The sequence below is a fragment of the Schistocerca piceifrons genome, chromosome 2 (genome assembly GCF_021461385.2).
Source record: "Schistocerca piceifrons isolate TAMUIC-IGC-003096 chromosome 2, iqSchPice1.1, whole genome shotgun sequence".
Taxonomy (NCBI): Eukaryota; Metazoa; Arthropoda; class Insecta; order Orthoptera; family Acrididae; genus Schistocerca; species Schistocerca piceifrons.
In genome coordinates, this window is record NC_060139.1 from 313391436 (window position 1) to 313407421 (window position 15986).

General features: G+C 46.0%; 1 protein-coding gene across 2 annotated transcripts in view; it reads right to left on the reverse strand.

Annotated features, from left to right (window-relative positions):
• LOC124776459 (wiskott-Aldrich syndrome protein family member 3) overlaps positions 1 to 15986 on the reverse strand; it is a 284918-nt gene that overhangs the window by 132442 nt on the left and 136490 nt on the right. For both annotated transcript variants that reach the window (XM_047251468.1, XM_047251467.1), the window contains exon 2: positions 8240 to 8305. The gene's annotated coding sequence lies outside the window, so the exon portion shown is untranslated. The remainder of the gene's footprint in view (positions 1 to 8239; positions 8306 to 15986) is intronic.

A 15986-nucleotide genomic window follows, 5' to 3' on the forward strand; every position in this document is an offset into this window, starting at 1 on the left:
TTCTTCGTCAGACAATCCACCGAGGGAGCGTGTATAAACAACTCCACGCGAGGAATTTAAAGTGCGGTGCGCTTCAACCCGGACAGGGAAGGTGTGGAGCAGTGAAGTACGCAGCAATTTTTGTGCCTGGAGGGCACTGACTGTTTCTAACAACAAGGTGCCATTCTGTAATCTGGAACAAGACTTTACAGGACCTGCAATTACGTCGACACCTTTCTGAATAATGAAAGGGTTGACCGTGGAGAAGTCGTGACCCTCGTCAGACCGAGAAACAACAAGGAACTGTGGCAACGATGGAAGAACTGTCTGTGGCTGAGACTCAGTGAACTTACGCTTGTGAGCAGACATAGTGGAAGGTGAGGAAACCATTGCGGAAGAATCCCCCATGATTACCGGCGTCTCCGATGGCGCGCTCCTCCCTTGTGGGGGCCCTCTCTGAGTGCACTCCCGCCTTAGGTGATTGTTCACACCTCAGGTCACACCTCCCGACAAACGGACCAAGGGACCAATCAGCACTTTCGGAAGGTATCAGCTCGGGTAATCACCCCTCCCTGGGCCTGGCCGTTACCAGGGGGTACGTACGTGTCCTACCTGTCTACCCGGGGCGGGGAATTACGCGTTACCCCATCACCAGCTACGCACAAAAATGCGTGGGTCGGCCTTCAGACACGCACAGGGAGGAAGAAAGAGAAAGGGAAAACAAAGAAAGGGAAAGGAAAGAAGAGAGGTCTCAAACGCCGCAGCGGAGAAAAGGGGAAAGAGAAGAGGTAAGGGAAAGAGAAGAGGTAAGGAAAAGAGAAGAGGTAAGGAAAAGAGAAGAGGTAAGGAAAAGAGAAGAGGTAAGGAAAAGAGAAGAGGTAAGGAAAAGAGAAGAGGTAAGGAAAAGAGAAGAGGTAAGGAAAAGAGAAGGACAAAGGAAGGATGAAGACATACAAGCAGAGAAGGCGAAGAATGTGTGACATTTACTAGCGTCCGTCTCCGGACGTGGGCTCAAACCATACTCCCAGAGGGGGAGAAAGGGAAGGAAAGAGCCAGTGGTGAGGGGAGGGGAGGGGAGGGAGGGCGAAGATGGGGGATAGGGAAGGATGCGGAAAAGGAAGGTATGCAGCCCGGAAAGGAAGGAGGGCCACATTAGCTCGGGGTCCCGTGCTCGCTACGCACATATCCACAAAAGAGTTGAGGACCCCCAGGGGGGGGGGGGGGGGATGTCTCTCGTTGTAAGAGGCGCAGTTTTGCTTGGGAATGGCTCATAACACCGTTTTTAGGATGAGTGATTTATATACTAAGCATATTTTCGTACGGTTCTGGGCGCTCCAGTTCATGTACTTCCCTTGCGAGAATACAAATGAGGTGCTCAATACGAAAATAGTGCAGTGAATGGGGAGAGGGGAGAGGCGTTGGAGTGCGCTTGTGCAACAGGTAATATATACGTTGTCTTAAAGCACTTGTTTTTCTGTACTCATTGGATACACAGATCACATACCTCCGACCTATCAATTTTTCAGCTGCATCCGAAACTAGCTTGGCATCTGTTCTGACGGCCACTGCGAGTTTGGAGGAAGTGCTGTTCCAGTTATTAACACCAAGATTGATCTGATGTGCTCCCGTCTTGGTGCTTGTCAGTTATTCACTTCCCTTTGGGATAACAGCCGCATACGTCGTCAACGGTCTGTCTTATATAGTAATATCTAGCGGCCTTCCCTGCGGTTATTCCTTCCATCAAGCATTCAATTAGTTTTTAGCAACGACTCATAATATGCGCCCATCAATCTCCCATTCATTATGCTGTTTATTTTGGATTTTTCCCCTCGCTGACGTGTTGTCGGACGTCTTCATTCACTGTGTGTCCAATCCATCTGATCAAAAGGCTACTGTAAAATCAAATTTCAAACGCTTCTACTGCATTGCCTGACAAAAAATGAAGCGTCCAGAAGCGAAGGAGGAAATGGAACTTCACGGGTTGAGAGGGTGTGTGGTTTTGTGATTACAAACGAGTGTCAAATTTACGAAGAACTCTGAACTACGAGTCCACTTTTCAGTTTGACGTTGCACCCCCTATGGCCTGGATGCATGCACTGACTGGGCTGGAAAGGGTGTCAGAGTCGTCGTATCCTTTTCTGAGGCAAGCTGACCTACAACTGGTTCTTAACACTGGATACTGGTTCTGGATAGCAGTTTATGTCCTAGCCGGTCACACACATTCTTGCTGACCACGGGAGTACCTCTACAAAAACACACACACACACACACACACACACACACACACACACACACACACACACACACACACAACCTCTTAAACAATGGTAGAACGATACTGTCGAATGAGAGGTAACAACTGAGAATGAAGGAGGTTCGTGTTATAGCGCTGTGCCATCAGTATTCCCTCAACCACAACCAGCTCTGACATGTCTCAAACATGATGGCTCCCCACACCATGACTGAGTAAAACCGCCATGCCTCTCCCAAACCTTCAAAGAATGCGATGTCTCCCAATGTCGCCGCCTTACTCTCAGGTGGCAACAACAGAATCACAATTCTTCGCTTAAAACAATGCAATGCCATTCCTCAGCAGTTCATGCTTCCCATTCACGCCATCGCTCCAAACGCAGCCGTCGGTGTTGACAGCAGCGTACGCATGGGACGGTAATTCGCTAGTCTGGCTGCTGGTAGTACCCGACTAATGGTGCAGGATGACAGTGTTTCAGAGTGTCCATTACTTGTTCTCGGATGAAAGGTGCAGATGAGAAGGGCTTATGTCCTCAGTATACAATACAGCGATCCTCTCTTTGTCGTGGTCAGATGCGGTCGACCGGAATCCTGGTGAAAAGCATGCCCATCCTCGCATTCCTATGCGCTCCAATATCAGGCCAGTGTTACATCCGAATGCTCCACAAATCTGAATATTGCACAATCACACAAGCCAGCCAAATGGCGCACAATGAGGCCCCCTTTTAACGTGTGTCAGGTGCTGATAACGTTGTCTCACAGGAGTAGGCAGTTTTCCATATGCTTTACAGTGAGCACTCAACATTTGACGCTGTTCACGCTCGCTTATAGACCGTACCAGATCTCAATGCAACACTTGTGAACTCTGGTGGCCGTTCTGTTTGTCACAAGGAATTGTAATGAAAACATCTATACTTGCCAATGGTGTGCACTTAGTTACACTGATAATCCGACTATTTCTCTGAGTGCTTCATTTTTTCCGCAGGCAGTGTAGTTTCATTTCTGCGTTCTCCGTTGTCCACGTCGCACATACATACGGAACTGTGTTCTTTTCTTGATGATATTTTTCTTGTTTCACAGTTTTCTTACGAGGGTAAGTCAAATGAAAATATTTAATATTTTTTTTAATATTATTTATTGTGCAGTAGTGGTACAAAACTGTCACTTTTCAACATAATCTCCCCCACGCTCAATGCAAGTCCTCCAGCACTTACAAGGTGCATAAAATTCCTTTACAAAAAAAATTCTTTTGATAGTCCGCGCAACCACTCATGCACCTGTGGCGTACCTCTTCATCAGAACGGAACTTCTTTCCTCCCACTGAATCTTTGAGTGGTCCAAACATATGGAAATCACTTAGTGATTAATGGCGTCATTCCTTGCTCGCCCTCTTCGTTTCCGGTTGGTGGAAGTGAACCCAGGTTTCGAGGGGGGAAGAGGAAATGAAGGAGGAGATGTGTGCAAAGTATGTAGCATAGAAGTATACGAGCGAAGCCACGGATAAAAGCTAGTGTCTAATTATTTAATTAAAAACAAGTTCTTAATATGTGTTTTTAAACTGGCCTACAAAATCTGAAATAATTTCTCCTAGCCTCATACAGATGATCCTGAAGATTCATGCTTGTGAATTTTTAATAGCTATTACAATACATTTAAATTTTACAACAAAAAAACATAAGGTCCGTGCAATACATAACTGACCCAACTATTATCTACTGCATGCACCCCACGTTTTTAGTTTTAAATCTTACAAGTATTGTCATAGCTATTAAGAGTTCACACGAACAAATTTTTCAAGACTGACTGTGTAGGGTAAAGAACCTGTGTGGGGAAGAGAAAAATAATTTCATACTTTATTTAAAAAGTTTTACTAGAAATTTATTTCTATTTAAATTGTTTCTTTCATAAATTACCTCTAAAAGGTTGTCAATGTAACTTTCACCCGAGTTTCGTTCTCTAGTTTTGCACTGTAACCGGGATTGCTGTTGCGAAACAGAAGCTTTAGTTATTAGCGGAGCGAAGGGGGATGACAGGACTCTTATACCAAGTCAGATACAGAGTCGTCAAGGCCAAGAGCTACTTAACTGCAGATTGTTATTTGACAGGTGTTCCAATTCATACGCTTGTCTGAAGGTCTATATCGCGACCTGTCTATTCTATTCTTCTGCCGGTCACGTACGTCTAAAGCCAACATCGTTTTGAATAGACCATTCGGACGAACAAAAATGTATGCAAACAGCAGAGCAAACGGCAAAGCACTTACGGTACCAAATCATCGTCGTGAACTAATTTCAGTTCACTTACAAGGGGAAGACCTCTCAGGTACGGCCAAAACAGATTCGGCACACATCTGACAGGTCGCCTGTGCACAACCTAAAATGAAAGTCCTAGTTATTTTGGCTCAACAACCCTCGTTTTCTAAAAAACTACACCTAAAAATGACGGGCAAAAGACTCAGAACTGACGGAATCGATAAATAACTGAAAACTGACCACTGAGCATTTTTCATCATCATATGTGGAGTCCGCAAACGCATATTTTCCTAGAAATCTGTGAGAGGAACTTTTTCAACTGCCGTTTCTGTACCCGTACGGTAATATCTGTTCAACGAAAGCAAGGCTGGCTTAGGGGCCTTGGCGTCATGTCATTTAACGGCGCATATCGTATGGAGACAACAGCAGTTTAAAGGTTTCTTTCGTCGATTTGTTGGAAAATATACGATTGTAGAGCCATGTAAGTTGACAAAAATGTTCAGTTTTCAATTGTCTATCGACCCCGTCAATTCTGAGTCTTTTGCCCGTCGTTATTTTTAGGTGAATCGATCGCGCGTCATTAACTTCAGGGGTAGTTTTCCGAAAAACGGAGGGGCGGTGGGGGGTGTTGTGCCACCAAACCAATTGCCAAATATGAGCCGAATCAGTTGGTCGTGTCTGAGGCCTTCCTCTTGGTAGAAGGACGCCCCCCTCCCCCAACCCACTAATAAAATGAAGTGTTCGGTTAATGAACGCCGGTTCACAATAAACGCGAATTTGCTGTGACGCTTATCATCCTGACGTAGGGTCAGTCCACAGAATTGGTTAGCCTGCTGAAATTATCTTGCATACATGTAGAAAGTTTTGCATATCGTGCCACCTTAAGCGAAACCATCGATTATATGCACTGGTGGAAAAGAATCTCAACACCAAAAAATAAGTGGAGTAATGAAATTTCGGGAATGCATTTGTCTACGTAAACTATTTAAGTTACCGACACTGGAAGATCACAGGTTAATGTAACCTCGAGATATACTATTGGAAATGTGAAATGCAAGTACATTAATCACCTGTGCAAACGCCATAACGTTGAATGCAAGCATGCAAACGTGCATGGATTGTGTTGTACAGGCGCAGAATGTCAGTGTGTTGGTCGGTCAATTTGAGGATGGTTAATGGCGTCTGATGATGTCCCAGATGTGCTCGATGGAGACATATAGTGATCAAGCAGGCCAAGGTAACATGTTGATGCTCTGCAGAGCATGCTTCATTAAAACAGCGGTATGTGGGCGAGTGTTATTCCGTTGGAAAACACCCCGTGGAATCTATTCATGAATGGCAGCACAACAGGTCGAATCACCAGACTGACATACAAATTTTCGGACACGGTGCTTGGGATAACCACGAGAGTGCTTCTGCCATCATGCGAAATTGCACCCCAGACATAATTCCAGTTGTAGGTCCAGTCCGTCTAGCACGTAGACAGGTTATTTGCAGTCCCTCAACTGTCTTCCTTCTAACCAACACACAGGGCCATCTCTGGCAGCAAGAAAGAACCAGCTTTCATCAGAAAACACAACCGACCCCCACCCTGCCATCTAATGAGCGCTCGCTTGACAACTGAAGTCGCAAACGGCGGTCGTTAGGGTAAGTGGAATGCACGCTGTAGGGCGTCTGGCTCGGAGCTGTCCTTAAAGAAACCGATTTGTAACAGTTCATTGCGTCACAGCGGTGGCAACTGCTGCTCACATTGCTCCTGTATATGTAGTGCAATGCACCAGAGCTATACGCCGAACACCATGGTCTTTCCTCTCGGTAACGCCACGTGGCCGGCCGGAGGCCGGTCTTCTTGCGACAGTACGAGGTGCATTCGAGTTCTAAGGCCTCCGATTTTTTTTGTAATTAACTACTCACCCGAAATCGATGAAACTGGCTTTACTTCTCGACGTAATCGCCCTGCAGATGTACACATTTTTCACAACGCTGACGCCATGATTCCATGGCAGCGGCGAAGGCTTCTTTAGGAGTCTGTTTTGACCACTGGAAAATCGCTGAGGCAATAGCAGCACGGCTGGTGAATGTGCGGCCACGGAGAGTGTCTTTCATTGTTGGAAAAGGCCACAAGTCACTAGGAGCCAGGTCAGGTGAGTAGGGAGCATGAGGAATCACTTCAAAGTTGTTATCACGAAGAAACTGTTGCGTAACTTTAGCTCGATGTGTGGGTGCGTTGTCTTGGTGAAACAGCACACGCGCAGCCCTTCCCGGACGTTTTTGTTGCAGTGCAGGAAGGAATTTGTTCTTCAAAACATCTTCGTAGGATGCACCTGTTACCGTAGTGCCCTTTGGAACGCAATGGGTAAGGATTACGCCCTCGCTGTCCCAGAACATGGACACCATCATTTTTTCAGCACTGGCGGTTACCCGAAATTTTTTTGGTGGCGATGAATCTGTGTGCTTCCATTGAGCTGACTGGTGATTTGTTTCTGGATTGAAAAATGGCATCCACGTCTCATCCATTGTCACAACCGACGAAAAGAAAGTCCCATTCATGCTGTCGTTGCGCATCAACATTGCTTGGCAACATGCCACACGGGCAGCCATGTGGTCGTCCGTCAGCATTCGTGGCACCCACCTGGATGACACTTTTCGCATTTTCAGGTCGTCATGCAGGATTGTGTGCACAGAACCCACAGAAATGCCAACTCTGGAGGCGATCTGTTCAGTCAAGTCATTCGGCGATCCCCCAAAATTCTCTCCACTTTCTCGATCATGTCGTCAGACCGGCTTGTGTGAGCCCGAGGTTGTTTCGGTTTGTCACATGATGTTCTGCCTTCATTAAACTGTTGCACCCACGAACGCACTTTCAACACATCCATAACTCCATCACCACGTCTCCTTCAACTGTCGATGAATTTCAATTGGTTTCACACCACGCAAATTCAGAAAACGAATGATTGCACGCTGTTCAAGTAAGGAAAACGTCGCCATTTTAAGTATTTAAAACAGTTCTCATTCTCGCCGCTGGCGGTAAAATTCCATCTGCCGTATGGTGCTGCCATCTCTGGGACGTATTGACAATGAACGCGGCCTCATTTTAAAACAATGCGCATGTTTCTACCTCTTTCCAGTCCGGAGAAAAAAAATCGTAGGCCTTAGAACTTGAATGCACCTCGTACATTCTCGTGACCACCTCTACCGTTACTCTTCTACAGTGGCTACATTCCTGCCAAGTATTTCTGTAATATCGCAGAAGGGACATCTGGCTTCTCGTAGCTCTGTTACACGACCTCATTCAAACTCAGTGAGCTGTTGATAATGGCATCTTTACCGCCTTAAAAGCTTTCTTGATATGAACTCACGAAGTCCGATCTCTTATGCGCCTGGCGCAAAATTTGAAGAGACATCTTTCGGACGAAGAAACACGCCTACCAATTTTCGTTTGTGTAACATAACTCATTCTTGGTGCTGCGATTTTTTTCCGTGACCTTATATGGTGAGACACCCACAAACATGAAACGGATAAGATTGTGTATCACCGCAGAGCAAGGAAAGAAAACGGATAGCACTGCTAAACTGGTACAAGCATGGGTCAGTTGCTTTTTATTACGTTACTCATTGCTGCTGTTTTCGGGTACCTTTCATTACTCTTGTAAGATTAAAGCTGAAACAGGTCTTCAGCTATGTGTTTTAAGACGAAATGGAATTTCCATTTGCGTTTCCCTTCCTGCATCTTTCAGTGATAAGCGTGCGGTACTTACACTCAACCCAGAACATTGTCGAAGTCCACTGCCTGTAGCACAGTCCATGGATTCAGTTTCTCGTACCTGTAACACAAACAAAATAATATAAATGTGACAGACATGCATGAGGCAGGCGACCATTGTTATAATAACCTGCTCTGAGTTCAGGCCGACTGCGTCGCAGTTGTGAAAGTCAGACACCATCCAAGGAATGACTATTGCTCATATGATGGGTATCGGTATTTATCCATCATCAGATATCGAGGAGCTATTGCTGCAGACTACTGTGCGAATGTTTCACATACAACTTTAAAACGTCACATCTACGTGCAGAAATCGCTCCTGGATACCTAATGACGAATAAATTCAGAAACGTGTCATATGAGTAATAAAGTTTGCCCGATGTCTGACTTTTACCACAGCGACCCAGTCAGGCTGAATGCAGAACTATATACACAAACAAAAGAGTTAGCTTAGGTGAAATCTCTGACTTTCAGTATCAAATATTTTATACTGTAAGCTCAACTCTGCTGCGTCAAACTACGCTACTGTTCTTTGTACTTCATGCTGATGCCCTAACAGCCCGGAAGGCAAAAGCCTCGTGTCATCCGGAAGCAATATTTATTGCAGAATAGTTATTTCTGACATGGCTGACTTGTAGGTGAAAGACACAGTAAGCTTGTTGTTCGAAGTTTAGCTTTACGCTTTATGGCTACATCCCACACAGTAAATTCAATGGTTCAGTTTGAACTCGTGTGAAACAGACCTTGTGCTTCGGGATCGTTCTCAAAGTTTCCCCGAGCTACGTGGCACCAGCTACATTGTTTAGGTTTTTTCCGGACCGCCCGCCTGGGTTTCCTCCTAAACACAGAGAATTCGTCAATAAAGTATGACTTGTTTATGTGTTGCCTGGCCTTGACCAAGTGTTCCCGCACAAATGAATGGCCGATCACAGGGGGTGGGGAAGTGGAGGAGAACGTCTGCACTGAGACTGACTGGCCAAGATATTGAGGTTGCCGCTTCCCGCTGACATCCGGTCATGCGCCAACGGGGAAGCACACGAGCTACCGAACACAAGATAAAGCAATGCGGTTAACACTACCGCTAGGGCGCAAACCAGGTCTCTACTACCGGCTCTTGAGGTTAACTGTCTGCTGCCATCTGTGCGAGAGGCGAGTAAATGACTTCAACAAAGGGTACGATAATGGACGTGTAGCAGTTATGATTCTGAAGAGCAAACCACTACAATCGCGCAAACGCTTTACCAATTCCTGAAACGAGAATGGAGACAAACATGTTTTTAGGGTGACACATATTAAGAAGATACTATTTCAGGGGCAACTGTGGGAAGCTATATACAGACAGCAGTTACGAGGAGCGTTCAATAAGCAACGCAACATTTCTTTTCTCGGCCAATTTCGGTTGAAAAACTTCGGAATTGTTGTGGTAACATAGTGGAATACCCCCTCTATTGTTTCACAAAGGACCGAACGGAACGGTGGCGGCGCTGTATGTAGCCTTCAATATGGGCCTGTAGCGGAGGTACGTTCCAAGCAGAGAGCTGTCAGTGAGTTTCTTTTGGCGGAAAACCAGAGCATCGTAGATAATCAGAGGCGCTTGCAGAATGTCTACGGAGACCTCTGACAGTGAACAAAAGTATAGTGAGTCGTTGGGCAAGGCGTCTGTCACCATCGCAACAAGGTGGCGGAAACCTGTCCGATCTCCCGCATACACACTGATCGCACACGGCTGTGACTCCTGCAATTTTAGAACGTGCGGACACACTCATCCGCGGTGATCGACGGATCGTTAACAACTCTCTGCACAACTAGACGCCTCTGCCGCTAGTACTGACACTGTCGTCCGCCAGTTAGGGAACTCAAGGGTTCCTCGTCGCGTAACAGAAGAGCGTAAACAACAATGCATGACCATCTGTACGGCGACGGGGTTCTGGTACTCTGAAGGGGTCGTTCTGTTTGACGTTCTCCCTCACGGTGCAATAATAAGCTATGAAATGTTGTGCTACCCTCAAAAAACCGAGGAAACAACATCAGCGCGTCCGTCGCTAAAAAAATGCAAACGAACTTCCCCATGACAACGCAACGCCTCACACAAATTTGCTCATCCAAGAACAGCTCACAAAATTTCATTCATTTACATCGATACTCTGCAAATCACGTTTAAGTGCATGGCAGAGGGTTCATCGAATCATCTTCACAATTCTCTATTATTCCAATCTCGTACAGCGAGCGGAAAGAATGAACACCTATATCTTGCCGTACGAGCTCTGATTTCCTTTATTTTATCGTGGTGATCGTTCCGCCCTATGTAGGTCGGTGTCAACAAAATATTTTCGCATTCATTGGTCTGTCCTTCCTCATCCACCCTACCGCCCGGATCTCGCACCTCCCTACTTCCATCTGTTTCGGCCAATATGATGGGGAGGTATATGATGCAGCAAGAAGTTGGCTCAACCGTCGACCAGTAGCGTAGTACCATGCGGGCATACAAGTCGTCCCAGTAAGGTGGCATAAGGCTGACGCATTGAACGGGGATGATGGAAAATCGAGTTTTGCAGCCAAAAAAGTGGGGAATAATGTGGTATAGTGAAATCCTTAATAAAACCAACCTGCTTTCACGAAAAAGGTGTGTCACATTACTCACGGAAAGCCCCTCGTATGAAGAAGCTAAATGAAGAGGTAAGAAATTTGGAAGTGGTGGGAGAATCAGGCATAACAGAAGTAACGGTACCTAGACCAGCGTAAAAAATTATCAATGATAGTACGAAGGAAGGCACACCGGACTAACTGCTTAGTACTGTTTGTTGGCCCAGGACCCTTACCAAATTGGACTAACGGAAGACATAAAATATTCACAAAATAGTTACAAGATCAGTCTTTTTTGTTTAGTCGGCGTGTCAGTGAGATGTTCAACAAACTTCGACGGGAGACGTTGCTAGAAAGGAGCTCCTAGTAGCAACTTCTACAAAATCCCACTAGGTCACGTTCCAATAGATGACTCTCGCAACGACCAGGACGCTAAAATTAGACATTGAGGGTTGTACAGACGATGGGGGTAACTCTGTCGATCGCAGTACAGTAAGTCGTTGGACAAGCTGGTTATCTGGTGAAAGTGAGCAAGCCAATGCTCTGAAGCTCCCGCGATGCGACCCAAGCACTGCACAGTGCACAGACACCTGACAGAGTGCGATGTATTCACAATCTGATTTTGTCTGAAAAACGTACGTAACAGAGAACTGTCAGTCCGAATTGGAGTAGGAGAAGCTATTGTGTGCAGGATATTGATACAGCTAAAGTTGAAGAAAGTTTGTGCAAGGTTGACTCCGAGAATGTTGACGCATGCCCACAAAGAAACACGAAGGACAGCACGGGAATTGCGGAGACTACTTCCTTCCAATGATTGTGACGGAAGATGTAACCTGGTTGCATCACTCTGAACCGTAGGCAAAAAGGTGATTGATCGAATGGCATCATGCAAACACGTCGAATCGAAACTGTGGCTTCAGCAACGAAAGTGATGGCGAAGGTGATATTGGTTCGGAAAGGCTGTTACCTGTGAACATCATGCCACACGGAAGCGTTCGACGACATCGGCAAAAACTCGATGTTTTGCTGTTGCACGATAGCGCCCGGTCACGCGTCAGTAAGAAAATCATCACCGAGATCACAAAGCATGGCTTGACAAAACTGGAACACCCACCCTACAGTCCCGATGTTGCGCTATTTGAATATGACCTCTTCGGTAAATTGAAGCAATCCCTTCGCGGAACGAGATTTGAAGATTACGACTCCATTGCGAAGGATGCTGAACAGTTTCTCAAACGTGCTGGCCCTGACTTCTACCGCGCGTGTATACGGGCCTTAGTTCCTCGGTTGCGTAAGGTAGCTGAAAGCGAAGGAAATGACATTCCGTGTCTCAAGAATGTATGAACATAGTGTGAAAATATCGAAGGTATGGAAAACAAGTGTTAAAAAAACACTGTGCTTTTATTTTGGATTGCCCCTCGTATGGTGACTTGCGGAGTGCAGCTGTAGATGTAAAAGGGAATTAGAGTACGGGAAAGGAATACGAAATTTGTCAAGTATATTAAACAGACTGTCCAAAAGACATGGTGGGGGGGGGGGAGGAACAAGTGTATGAATGTCCGGTATGTTACATCTGTTTTGATATAGGCAGTACCTGCGGTCTTTCTGCATGGCTCGAGATCTTCACTTTCAATCTAGGCAACAGTTAAAATCATTCGCTATCTATTGGCTATGTTATGCAGTAAAGTGTCACGTGACCTTCAGAAGGACGTGTGTACCGATAATTGTTTTCTAGAGAAGCACAAAGACTGCAGTTGTCATCTGCGGACGCCGCCCCAACCAATGCGACTTAATGCAGTGCAAGTTGCAAGGGCGGTCTATTTGATCAGAACAGAATGGACTTCCGGTCTGCTGCTGCGGATGCCGATGCCGATGCCGATGCCGCTCCTGGTGTCATCCCCAGGTTGTGGACACGCTACAGGGAGACAGGTCAGTGTACAAGGCGAATTTGAAAACGTCGCCGACGCATTACAACCCCACGTGGATAGCGATACCTGGCCGTACCTGCGTTGCGGCATCGTACGGCTACCACAAACGCACTGCAGGACGATCTCAGGCCAGTGGTGCCGCTGTGTCAAATCAGACTGTAACGAACGTGTTACGAGAAGGACCTCAAGACCCAGACGTCCTTTCGAGTAACCCGCTTGACAATATCTTTCAGCTCGCCATCACTTCTGCCGTTCCCATATCAACTGGCAAATTCGTCAGTGGTGAAAGGTGTTATTCACAGACGAGCCCAGACAACCTCCGCCGGAAGGTGATGGCCGTGTTGGTGTGTGAAGACCCGTGGTGAGCTCACCCGCCAAATTTCGTCCAATAAATCTGACAGATTCGGGAAGGTTCTGTGATGCTGGAGGAGGCTTCAGTGTTGACAGCCGTATGGATCTTGTCGTAGTACATGGTCGCCTTACCGCCAGGCAGTACATCGAACATTTCGTGCTAGACCATGTTGTGGCTGCTGCAAACGGTGGTGGTCCTGAATGCTTTTTGATGCGAGGGCCCATGCGTCAGCAGGGATGTCTTTCGCAGCCATTTAGAGTAGCCGGCGATGAGTCCCGTTCTAAATCTCTTCGTGCATATGTGGGACGTACTTTAGAGTCTGTTCGCGGTCGTCCTATGCTACAACAGACTCTCCAAGATTTGTGTTTTTTCACTGCAGAATGGGAACGGATACCACAGGCTAGCTAGCCTACGTAGACGTACAGGGAGCATGCAGGTATCCAGAAGTGATACGCGCTCAAGGACGGCACACACGTTACTGAAGATCTCCTAGTGCAATGAAAAGCGCCCAGGATGACGGGATTAATGACTTCCACTTTGTTTTCGAAACTTGTCGGACATTTCAGTTCTTTTGATGTAAGCGATCGAGGGTGTAATGAAGTTTTGTAGCGTACTTAATTTGTGAAAGATAAAGTTATAAATATACCCGGTCCTCAATTATTCAGCAAAGGAGTATGGCAGACGCTTAATTCTTCTGAGCAGTGTAAAAGGCCCGAAGACTGGTCTGAACATCACTATGGTTTACAAGGCATGGCCCTGTCCGACGTAGATTGTCGTTTCACTCCTAGATGCTTCAACTGACGAATCCAGCCAGTTACATGGACAACTTACAATTCAACATGGATTTCGATCGGTTTACCACTAAGCTAAACAGTCCCCAGTCAGTCTTACAACTTTTGTCTATTTTCTACAAGCAATCGTCGTTGGCGAAATTTGTTGCTGTGAAAAATGTAGAGTCCCTCTGCGGTATGGAATCACGTGAAACCGCAGCTCCCCAACTACTGGCTGGATATGTCACTTCAAGTGTCCTAGGAATGCAACGGTATACCACCTCTAATAGGAGGACGTGTAGCAAGGCACTGTGTTGCAAGGCACTGTGTTGCAACCAAACCATCTTCAACCTGTACATACTATAAATTGAAGTGTCCCACAGCAATTTCTCTTTGTATGTTGGGGATAATTATAGGTAAGACTGTAGAGACTTCGATGCGAATTTCACTAATGGATAGACTGATTCACGAGGAAGGTGTGTTTATATCCACTACATATTATTATAAAGAAGTCGTCCAGCCGTAAATACTTAAGTGTCACCCGTGCGAAGCCAGGGCGGATCGCTAGTTTATATAAACAAATGAGACAGAATACAGACTTTCCCGTATTTTTTCGTCCCAGACATGAAAGGAAAGATGTTGACTGCTAACTTGAAGAAAGCGCTCATGCGTGTGCGTTTATTGTAGTGCTTACTATACCAGTGCCAGCAGAAAGTCGCAGCATCTTGTAGCTGTTGCCGACTTTACAACCCGTACAATCAATCTTCGACGTTATAGCCCATACTATCAACATTGGCCATTTACACTACTGGCAACAACGAGTATTTTTTTTTTGCGCACGCACTCCTCAGAGAGCGGGCCGGACACCTCTTACCGCGTCCGTAGTACGGCGTTTGACGTCAGCCTTGGAATCTGCGGCCTCTTCCCTCCTGGCAGGTTTCCGCAACAGTTTTCAGTTTCAGTACAGTAATGAAAGTCGCCGTCCGCTATAACATGGTGATGCAACGCGGCGCGAAGCACGCGGAAGTCGGTCTGTGGCCAAGGACGCCGCAGCTTCGTGGGCTGACGTTACGGATTTACAGCTTTCAGCGGCACCGTTTCTATTGATCTCACATTCTAGGCAGTCTACATGCCACGATTAAAACCAGTATCAGAACAGAAGCGATATCTCTCCGACACACTTTGCATGCACGGGCACCAAAGGTCAATAAAAGGATATCGCAGACGACTGAGAAAGCTGAGGTGCTATGCCGTAGGAAGGTTTTTTATAGTTTAACGTGGAACACAAATACATGGGCGACGTTTTGAACAGATGAAGCTTAAGGAGAGATTAGAGTTAAGTTACACATCCATTAGAAGAATCCGAGGAATATCCTGAGACTGCCTCCAGTTTTTGCATTATTAACGAATCAGTTTAATAATTGAGTTGTCACTGCAGTAATTGAAGTATCCATATGTACAGCGCCATTACGATAATGGTTCAAGACAAATTAGGAAGGAAGGAAACAAGATGCAGGTTTAACGTCCCGTCGTCTATGATGTCATTGCACAGGGAACACAAACTGGGATTTGGGGAGGAAAATAGTCGCGACTTAAGGAACCATCCAACCATTCGCCCTAAGCGATATAGAGAAAACAGCTGATACCTAGAATACGAATCTTAGCGTCTTACCAATGCGCCATGTGGATCTATCTACTTTGCGTTCCAGTTCTACACACGGCTTTAAGGAAAGTCTCATATACACAGCTAAATACAGTACGCTGTGTAGTATTGCATCATCGTAACTACTGATCTGTGCGAGACAAACGTGTTTTCTGCATTTCGCGACTGACAGTTCAACTAAAAGAAAACAGTATTTTCAGACGGAGCACTGGCAAACATCGCGCATGTAAGCTACGCTAGAGTTCATGAGGTAAATGAAGGAAGGAAAAAGGAGAAATAGTTTATTTCCAATGTCGCTTTATCTCTGTCTCTACGATTTTATATGTGGAGCAAGTTGAATTGTCAGGCGCCCTCAACCATTTCCCCGCAAATGTGTGAAATTTTACAGTCGACTACCGATTATTATAGCAAATAATATCACGACCACATCATCAAAAGATTTTACC